This window comes from Octopus bimaculoides, chromosome 9, assembly GCF_046866305.1.
Source record: "Octopus bimaculoides isolate indiv1 chromosome 9, ASM4686630v1, whole genome shotgun sequence".
Lineage (NCBI taxonomy): Eukaryota > Metazoa > Mollusca > Cephalopoda > Octopoda > Octopodidae > Octopus > Octopus bimaculoides.
This window is the reverse complement of record NC_142936.1, coordinates 44,449,344-44,460,277: the sequence shown is the minus strand read 5'-3', so window position 1 is coordinate 44,460,277 and position 10,934 is coordinate 44,449,344. Positions and strand designations below refer to the sequence as shown.

The window sequence follows — 10,934 nt, the reverse complement described above, 5'->3', positions numbered from 1 at the left end:
GGGGTGCTCAGGGCGTTATGTGACCATGAGTGGAGCAATGACCCAAAAAGTTTGAGAATCTCTGATGTAAACTGACTGCACGAGGCTAACTCTGTCTGTCTATCTCTCTCTCTCTTTCTCTCTCTCTCTCTCTCTCTCTCTCTCTCTCTCTCTTTCTCTCTCTCTCTCTCTCTCTCTCTCTCTCTGTTTTTTTCTGTCTGTCTCTGTCTATTTCTGTCTGTCTGGCTCTGTCCATCTGTCTTCCACCTCACCCGTTTTCTCTCTCTAACTCAAGCTCCCTCGCTCTGACATAGCCAGACATCCATGTACCTCCAATGCAAACATCGATCACATGACCTATTCAAAATCGCTGTCGATCCACCAAAATATTCCTAGCAGAAACTCCCCTGAAAACAAAAACCACAAAGTTTTCAGGTTTCTGATTTACGAACATGACCCACGTATATTTTATTTATTTATTTACTAGGTTACTGGTTCATTAAGACCATTGATTCCAGTGATTTCCAGCTACCTTCCAATGATTCAACAATCTTGCTCATTGTGATAATTGTTTCTGATTTAGATACAAAGCAAATAATTTTGATGAGAGGATTACCCCAGTTCTTTACTGGTACTTTGTTTTGTTGAAGCTGCGGTAGGGAAAGACAAAGTTGACCACGACTGGATATGAAATCAGAATGGAAAGTGTTATAAATAAACATTTTAAGTAATAAAAATCATAAAAACCATCAATATAGGACAATAATTTAACATCCAATTCAAAGACAGAAAATATTGCTACAATTTCTCCACACTATGCAATGGGTTACTTCATGTTTTCAAAGGAAAAGTTATTTTGAAGTTAACGAAAGACACGTGTGGACATTAAACCAGTATAAATCTTCAGACATGCAAAACATTTCAATTGAGTAAAAATGAAAACATTCGCCCGCAGGGGGACTTGAACCCACGACCCTCAGATCACTTGCTAACTTAGCGATTAAAAGTCTGATGCTCTACCGACTGAGCTATGCGGGCGGTGCAACTAACACATTCTTACATTTAGAATGAACCAATATTGCCCACTTCACACGATCTTATCCTCATAACTTTCTTGAAAATAAATATTTTTACACCAGTCGGATCATGCACTTCCGCTCCTTCGACTTTGGTAATAGCACTTTTCAAGATTTTAGCATCTACCACTTTTCTTTCAGATTCATACATTTCAACTATCAACATAACATAACCTTCATTCTCCTAAACGTATTCCTGCTGAAATGCAATTGAAAGATATTCAATTTGAAGAGATATTTCAGGAAACAGACAAGAGTCGAGGAAGAGTCATTCAAAATTCCGGAATTCCTCCTCTTCTAAACCTGTAAACATAATGGTAATCCACATCCTTGAAAACATATCTCTATTTTTAACACGCTAACTTCATCAAAGCTCGATAAACTAGACCTCGTTTATTTAGACCTCGAATAAAACAGTTAGCAGTGGTTTCAGTTACGTAAATTATAGGTTCTGAAAGTGGACGCTACTACTTCCCGGTGGGCGTCGAGAGGATCCATGTGGGTTCTGGTGTGTAAGAAAAAGGACCCAAAAAGTTTGAGAATCTCTGATGTAAACTGACTGCATGTGGGCTAACTCTGTCTCTGTCTCTCTCTCTCTCTCTCTCTCTCTCTCTCTCTCTCTATCTCCCTCTCTCTCTCTCTCTCTATCTCTGTCTGTCTCTGTCTATTTCTGTCTGTCTGTCTCTGTCTGTCTGTCTCTGTCTGTCTGTCTTCCACCTCACCTGTCTCTGTCTGTCTGTCTTCCACCTCCCTCGCCTTGATCCACCAAAATTTTCCTAGGAGATACTCGACTTAAAGCAAAAAAATGCAAAGTTTTCAGGTTTCTCATTTAGTAACATGACCAACGTATACTTTACTTATTTATTTACTTGGTTACTGATTGATTAAGACCATTGGCTCCAGTGACTTCCACCTACTTTATTTTTAAGGCCTCAAAAACTGAAATTCAAAGTTGATCTCGGCGGTATTTGAACTCAGAAATTAAAGTGTCGGAGCAAATACGGCAAAGTATGTTTTCCGACTTTCCAAGGATTCTCTTAGCTTGCTCCTTGCGATAATTGTTTCTGATTCAGTTAAAAGCAAATAATTTTGATGAGAGCATTCTTCTAGTTCTTGACTGGTACTTTGTTTTATTGAAGCTGGGGTAGTGAAAGACAAAATTGACCACGACTGGATATGAAATTAGAATGTAAAGTGTTGTTAATAAACATTTTAAGTAATAAAAGCCATAAAAACCATCAATATAGGACAATAATTTAACATCCAATTCAGATATGCAAAACATTTCAATGAAGTAAAATGAAAACATTCATTCGGGAGACTTGAACTAACGACCTTCAGATCATTTCTTTACTTAGCGATTAAAAGGCTGATGCTCTACCGACTGAGCTATGCGGACGGACGTATTAACACGTTCTTAGATTTTATATGAACCAATATTGCTCACTTCACACGAACTTATCAGCATAACTTTATTGAAAATGAATATTTATCCACCGGTCGGCTCATGCATTTCTGCGCCGTCGACTTTAGCATCTACCACTTTTCTTTCAGATTCATACATTTCAACTATCAACATAACATAACCTTCATTCTCCTAAACGTATTCCTGCAAAAATGCAATTGAAAGATATTCAATTTGAACAGATATTTGAGGAAACAGACACGAGTCGAGGAAGACTCATTCAAAATTCCGGAATTCCTCCTCTTCTAAACCTGTAAACATAATGGTAATCCACATCCTTGAAAACATATCTCTATTTTTAATACGCTAACTTCATCAAAGCTCGATAAACTAGACCTCGTTTATTTAGACCTCGAATAAAACAGTTAACAGTGGTTTCAGTTACGTAAACTACAGGTTCTGAAAGTGGGCGCTACTACTCCCCGGTGGGCGTCGAGATCGTCCATGTGGGTGCTGGTGCGTAAGAAAAAGGAGGCATTGAGTGGAAGGCAGTAGATTGGGGGACCCTATGAATTTCTAAGATTATTATCGTATTGAACACTAAGTATATAATATTTAAAATATCAAATGTTTCATAGTATATATCAATTAGTATAATATAAAGTATTTATTTATACATAAACATAGGGGTGGGGTGCTCAGGGCGTTATGTGACCATGAGTGGAGCAATGACCCAAAAAGTTTGAGAATCTCTGATGTAAACTGACTGCACGAGGCTAACTCTGTCTGTCTATCTCTCTCTCTCTTTCTCTCTCTCTCTCTCTCTCTCTCTCTCTCTCTCTCTCTTTCTCTCTCTCTCTCTCTCTCTCTCTCTCTCTGTTTTTTTCTGTCTGTCTCTGTCTATTTCTGTCTGTCTGGCTCTGTCCATCTGTCTTCCACCTCACCCGTTTTCTCTCTCTAACTCAAGCTCCCTCGCTCTGACATAGCCAGACATCCATGTACCTCCAATGCAAACATCGATCACATGACCTATTCAAAATCGCTGTCGATCCACCAAAATATTCCTAGCAGAAACTCCCCTGAAAACAAAAACCACAAAGTTTTCAGGTTTCTGATTTACGAACATGACCCACGTATATTTTATTTATTTATTTACTAGGTTACTGGTTCATTAAGACCATTGATTCCAGTGATTTCCAGCTACCTTCCAATGATTCAACAATCTTGCTCATTGTGATAATTGTTTCTGATTTAGATACAAAGCAAATAATTTTGATGAGAGGATTACCCCAGTTCTTTACTGGTACTTTGTTTTGTTGAAGCTGCGGTAGGGAAAGACAAAGTTGACCACGACTGGATATGAAATCAGAATGGAAAGTGTTATAAATAAACATTTTAAGTAATAAAAATCATAAAAACCATCAATATAGGACAATAATTTAACATCCAATTCAAAGACAGAAAATATTGCTACAATTTCTCCACACTATGCAATGGGTTACTTCATGTTTTCAAAGGAAAAGTTATTTTGAAGTTAACGAAAGACACGTGTGGACATTAAACCAGTATAAATCTTCAGACATGCAAAACATTTCAATTGAGTAAAAATGAAAACATTCGCCCGCAGGGGGACTTGAACCCACGACCCTCAGATCACTTGCTAACTTAGCGATTAAAAGTCTGATGCTCTACCGACTGAGCTATGCGGGCGGTGCAACTAACACATTCTTACATTTAGAATGAACCAATATTGCCCACTTCACACGATCTTATCCTCATAACTTTCTTGAAAATAAATATTTTTACACCAGTCGGATCATGCACTTCCGCTCCTTCGACTTTGGTAATAGCACTTTTCAAGATTTTAGCATCTACCACTTTTCTTTCAGATTCATACATTTCAACTATCAACATAACATAACCTTCATTCTCCTAAACGTATTCCTGCTGAAATGCAATTGAAAGATATTCAATTTGAAGAGATATTTCAGGAAACAGACAAGAGTCGAGGAAGAGTCATTCAAAATTCCGGAATTCCTCCTCTTCTAAACCTGTAAACATAATGGTAATCCACATCCTTGAAAACATATCTCTATTTTTAACACGCTAACTTCATCAAAGCTCGATAAACTAGACCTCGTTTATTTAGACCTCGAATAAAACAGTTAGCAGTGGTTTCAGTTACGTAAATTATAGGTTCTGAAAGTGGGCGCTACTACTTCCCGGTGGGCGTCGAGAGGGACCATGTGGGTTCTGGTGTGTAAGAAAAAGGACCCAAAAAGTTTGAGAATCTCTGATGTAAACTGACTGCATGTGGGCTAACTCTGTCTCTGTCTCTCTCGCTCTCTCTCTCTCTCTCCCTCTCTCTCTCTCTCTCTATCTCTGTCTGTCTCTGTCTATTTCTGTCTGTCTGTCTCTGTCTGTCTGTCTCTGTCTGTCTGTCTTCCACCTCACCTGTCTCTGTCTGTCTGTCTTCCACCTCCCTCGCCTTGATCCACCAAAATTTTCCTAGGAGATACTCGACTTAAAGCAAAAAAATGCAAAGTTTTCAGGTTTCTCATTTAGTAACATGACCAACGTATACTTTACTTATTTATTTACTTGGTTACTGATTGATTAAGACCATTGGCTCCAGTGACTTCCACCTACTTTATTTTTAAGGCCTCAAAAACTGAAATTCAAAGTTGACCTCGGCGGTATTTGAACTCAGAAATTAAAGTGTCGGAGCAAATACGGCAAAGTATGTTTTCCGACTTTCCAAGGATTCTCTTAGCTTGCTCCTTGCGATAATTGTTTCTGATTCAGTTAAAAGCAAATAATTTTGATGAGAGCATTCTTCTAGTCCTTGACTGGTACTTTGTTTTATTGAAGCTGGGGTAGTGAAAGACAAAGTTGACCACGACTGGATATGAAATTGGAATGTAAAGTGTTGTTAATAAACATTTTAAGTAATAAAAGCCATAAAAACCATCAATATAGGACAATAATTTAACATCCAATTCAGATATGCAAAACATTTCAATGAAGTAAAATGAAAACATTCATTCGGGAGACTAGAACTAACGACCTTCAGATCATTTATTTACTTAGCGATTAAAAGGCTGATGCTCTACCGACTGAGCTATGCGGACGGACGTATTAACACGTTCTTAGATTTTATATGAACCAATATTGCTCACTTCACACGAACTTATCCCCATAACTTTATTGAAAATGAATATTTATCCACCGGTCGGCTCATGCATTTCTGCGCCGTCGACTTTAGCATCTACCACTTTTCTTTCAGATTCATACATTTCAACTATCAACATAACATAACCTTCATTCTCCTAAACGTATTCCTGGAAAAATGCAATTGAAAGATATTCAATTTGAACAGATATTTGAGGAAACAGACACGAGTCGAGGAAGACTCATTCAAAATTCCGGAATTCCTCCTCTTCTAAACCTGTAAACATAATGGTAATTCACATCCTTGAAAACATATCTCTATTTTTAATACGCTAACTTCATCAAAGCTCGATAAACTAGACCTCGTTTATTTAGACCTCGAATAAAACAGTTAACAGTGGTTTCAGTTACGTAAACTACAAGTTCTGAAAGTGGGCGCTACTACTCCCCGGTGGGCGTCGAGATCGTCCATGTGGGTGCTGGTGTGTAAGAAAAAGGAGGCATTGAGTGGAAGGCAGTAGATTGGGGGACCCTATGAATTTCTAAGATTATTATCGTATTGAACACTAAGTATATAATATTTAAAATATCAAATGTTTCAAAGTATATATCAATTAGTATAATATAAAGTATTTATTTATACATAAACATAGGGGTGGGGTGCTCAGGGCGTTATGTGGCCATGAGTGGAGCAATGACCCAAAAAGTTTGAGAATCTCTGATGTAAACTGACTGCACGAGGCTAACTCTGTCTGTCTATCTCTCTCTCTCTTTCTCTCTCTCTCTCTTTCTCTCTCTCTCTCTCTGTTTTTTTTCTGTCTGTCTCTGTCTATTTCTGTCTGTCTGGCTCTGTCCATCTGTCTTCCACCTCACCCGTTTTCTCTCTCTAACTCAAGCTCCCTCGCTCTGACATAGCCAGACATCCATGTACCTCCAATGCAAACATCGATCACATGACCTATTCAAAATCGCTGTCGATCCACCAAAATATTCCTAGCAGAAACTGCCCTGAAAACAAAAACCACAAAGTTTTCAGGTTTCTGATTTACGAACATGACCCACGTATATTTTATTTATTTATTTACTAGGTTACTGGTTCATTAAGACCATTGATTCCAGTGATTTCCAGCTACCTTCCAATGATTCAACAATCTTGCTCATTGTGATAATTGTTTCTGATTTAGATACAAAGCAAATAATTTTGATGAGAGGATTACCCCAGTTCTTTACTGGTACTTTGTTTTGTTGAAGCTGGGGTAGGGAAAGACAAAGTTGACCACGACTGGATATGAAATCAGAATGGAAAGTGTTATAAATAAACATTTTAAGTAATAAAAATCATAAAAACCATCAATATAGGACAATAATTTAACATCCAATTCAAAGACAGAAAATATTGATACAATTTCTCCACACTATGCAATGGGTTACTTCATGTTTTCAAAGGAAAAGTTATTTTGAAGTTAACGAAAGACACGTGTGGACATTAAACCAGTATAAATCTTCAGACATGCAAAACATTTCAATTGAGTAAAAATGAAAACATTCGCCCGCAGGGGGACTTGAACCCACGACCCTCAGATCACTTGCTAATTTAGCGATTAAAAGTCTGATGCTCTACCGACTGAGCTATGCGGGCGGTGCAACTAACACATTCTTACATTTAGTATGAACCAATATTGCCCACTTCACACGATCTTATCCTCATAACTTTCTTGAAAATAAATATTTTTACACCAGTCGGATCATGCACTTCCGCTCCTTCGACTTTGGTAATAGCACTTTTCAAGATTTTAGCATCTACCACTTTTCTTTCAGATTCATACATTTCAACTATCAACATAACATAACCTTCAATCTCCTAAACGTATTCCTGCTGAAATGCAATTGAAAGATATTCAATTTGAAGAGATATTTCAGGAAACAGACAAGAGTCGAGGAAGAGTCATTCAAAATTCCGGAATTCCTCCTCTTCGCGTGCTGTAAACATAATGGTAATCCACATCCTTGAAAACATATCTCTATTTTTAAAACGCTAACTTCATCAAAGCTCGATAAACTAGACCTCGTTTATTTAGACCTCGAATAAAACAGTTAGCAGTGGTTTCAGTTACGTAAATTATAGGTTCTGAAAGTGGGCGCTACTACTTCCCGGTGGGCGTCGAGAGGGACCATGTGGGTTCTGGTGTGTAAGAAAAAGGACCCAAAAAGTTTGAGAATCTCTGATGTAAACTGACTGCATGTGGGCTAACTCTGTCTCTGTCTCTCTCGCTCTCTCTCTCTCTCTCTCCCTCTCTCTCTCTCTCTCTATCTCTGTCTGTCTCTGTCTATTTCTGTCTGTCTGTCTCTGTCTGTCTGTCTCTGTCTGTCTGTCTTCCACCTCACCTGTCTCTGTCTGTCTGTCTTCCACCTCCCTCGCCTTGATCCACCAAAATTTTCCTAGGAGATACTCGACTTAAAGCAAAAAAATGCAAAGTTTTCAGGTTTCTCATTTAGTAACATGACCAACGTATACTTTACTTATTTATTTACTTGGTTACTGATTGATTAAGACCATTGGCTCCAGTGACTTCCACCTACTTTATTTTTAAGGCCTCAAAAACTGAAATTCAAAGTTGACCTCGGCGGTATTTGAACTCAGAAATTAAAGTGTCGGAGCAAATACGGCAAAGTATGTTTTCCGACTTTCCAAGGATTCTCTTAGCTTGCTCCTTGCGATAATTGTTTCTGATTCAGTTAAAAGCAAATAATTTTGATGAGAGCATTCTTCTAGTTCTTGACTGGTACTTTGTTTTATTGAAGCTGGGGTAGTGAAAGACAAAGTTGACCACGACTGGATATGAAATTAGAATGTAAAGTGTTGTTAATAAACATTTTAAGTAATAAAAGCCATAAAAACCATCAATATAGGACAATAATTTAACATCCAATTCAGATATGCAAAACATTTCAATGAAGTAAAATGAAAACATTCATTCGGGAGACTTGAACTAACGACCTTCAGATCATTTGTTTACTTAGCGATTAAAAGGCTGATGTTCTACCGACTGAGCTATTCGGACGGAGTATTAACACGTTCTTAGATTTTATATGAACCAATATTGCTCACTTCACACGAACTTATCCCCATAACTTTATTGAAAATGAATATTTATTCACCGGTCGGCTCATGCATTTCTGCGCCGTCGACTTTAGCATCTACCACTTTTCTTTCAGATTCATACATTTCAACTATCAACATAACATAACCTTCATTCTCCTAAACGTATTCCTGCAAAAATGCAATTGAAAGATATTCAATTTGAACAGATATTTGAGGAAACAGACACGAGTCGAGGAAGACTCATTCAAAATTCCGGAATTCCTCCTCTTCTAATCCTGTAAACATAATGGTAATCCACATCCTTGAAAACATATCTCTATTTTTAACACGCTAACTTCATCAAAGCTCGATAAACTAGACCTCGTTTATTTAGACCTCGAATAAAACAGTTAGCAGTGGTTTCAGTTACGTAAACTACAGGTTCTGAAAGTGGGCGCTACTACTCCCCGGTGGGCGTCGAGATCGTCCATATGGGTGCTGGTGTGTAAGAAAAAGGAGGCATTGAGTGGAAGGCAGTAGATTGGGGGACCCTATGAATTTCTAAGATTATTATCGTATTGAACACTAAGTATATAATATTTAAAATATCAAATGTTTCATAGTATATATAAAGTAGTATAATATAAAGTATTTATTTATACATAAACATAGGGGTGGGGTGCTCAGGGCGTTATGTGGCCATGAGAGGAGCAGTGACCCAAAAGGTTTGAGAATCTCTGATGTAAACTGACTGCACGAGGCTAACTCTGTCTGTCTATCTCTCTCTCTCTCTCTCTCTCTCTCTCTCTCTCTCTCTCTGTTTTTTTTCTGTCTGTCTCTGTCTATTTCTGTCTGTCTGGCTCTGTCCATCTGTCTTCCACCTCACCCGTTTTCTCTCTCTAACTCAAGCTCCCTCGCTCTGACATAGCCAGACATCCATGTACCTCCAATGCAAACATAGATCACATGACCTATTCAAAATCGCTGTCGATCCACCAAAATATTCCTAGCAGAAACTGCCCTGAAAACAAAAACCACAAAGTTTTCAGGTTTCTGATTTACGAACATGACCCACGTATATCTTATTTATTTATTTACTAGGTTACTGGTTCATTAAGACCATTGATTCCAGTGATTTCCAGCTACCTTCCAATGATTCAACAATCTTGCTCATTGTGATAATTGTTTCTGATTTAGATACAAAGCAAATAATTTTGATGAGAGGATTACCCCAGTTCTTTACTGGTACTTTGTTTTGTTGAAGCTGCGGTAGGGAAAGACAAAGTTGACCACGACTGGATATGAAATCAGAATGGAAAGTGTTATAAATAAACATTTTAAGTAATAAAAATCATAAAAACCATCAATATAGGACAATAATTTAACATCCAATTCAAAGACAGAAAATATTGATACAATTTCTCCACACTATGCAATGGGTTACTTCATGTTTTCAAAGGAAAAGTTATTTTGAAGTTAACGAAAGACACGTGTGGACATTAAACCAGTATAAATCTTCAGACATGCAAAACATTTCAATTGAGTAAAAATGAAAACATTCGCCCGCAGGGGGACTTGAACCCACGACCCTCAGATCACTTGCTAACTTAGCGATTAAAAGTCTGATGCTCTACCGACTGAGCTATGCGGGAGGTGCGACTAACACATTCTTACATTTAGAATGAACCAATATTGCCCACTTCACACGATCTTATCCTCATAACTTTCTTGAAAATAAATATTTTTACACCAGTCGGATCATGCACTTCCGCTCCTTCGACTTTGGTAATAGCACTTTTCAAGATTTTAGCATCTACCACTTTTCTTTCAGATTCATACATTTCAACTATCAACATAACATAACCTTCATTCTCCTAAACGTATTCCTGCTGAAATGCAATTGAAAGATATTCAATTTGAAGAGATATTTCAGGAAACAGACAAGAGTCGAGGAAGAGTCATTCAAAATTCCGGAATTCCTCCTCTTCTAAACCTGTAAACATAATGGTAATCCACATCCTTGAAAACATATCTCTATTTTTAACACGCTAACTTCATCAAAGCTCGATAAACTAGACCTCGTTTATTTAGACCTCGAATAAAACAGTTAGCAGTGGTTTCAGTTACGTAAATTATAGGTTCTGAAAGTGGACGCTACTACTTCCCGGTGGGCGTCGAGAGGGTCCATGTGGGTTCTGGTGTGTAAGAAAAAGGACCCAAA

General features: G+C 37.8%; 3 non-coding genes across 3 annotated transcripts; all 3 read right to left on the bottom strand.

Moving 5' to 3' along the window:
* Window positions 1-925: 925 nt before the first annotated feature.
* Window positions 926-1,017, bottom strand: Trnak-uuu (transfer RNA lysine (anticodon UUU)). Its single transcript is given in 2 exon segments — window positions 926-961; window positions 981-1,017. It is a non-coding gene; the product is annotated as a tRNA-Lys (tRNA).
* Window positions 1,018-4,078: 3,061 nt separating this feature from the next.
* Trnak-uuu (transfer RNA lysine (anticodon UUU)) lies at window positions 4,079-4,170 on the bottom strand. Its single transcript is given in 2 exon segments — window positions 4,079-4,114; window positions 4,134-4,170. It is a non-coding gene; the product is annotated as a tRNA-Lys (tRNA).
* A 3,008-nt stretch (window positions 4,171-7,178) lies between these two features.
* On the bottom strand, window positions 7,179-7,270 carry Trnak-uuu (transfer RNA lysine (anticodon UUU)). The gene is given in 2 exon segments: window positions 7,179-7,214; window positions 7,234-7,270. It is a non-coding gene; the product is annotated as a tRNA-Lys (tRNA).
* Window positions 7,271-10,934: the final 3,664 nt, after the last annotated feature.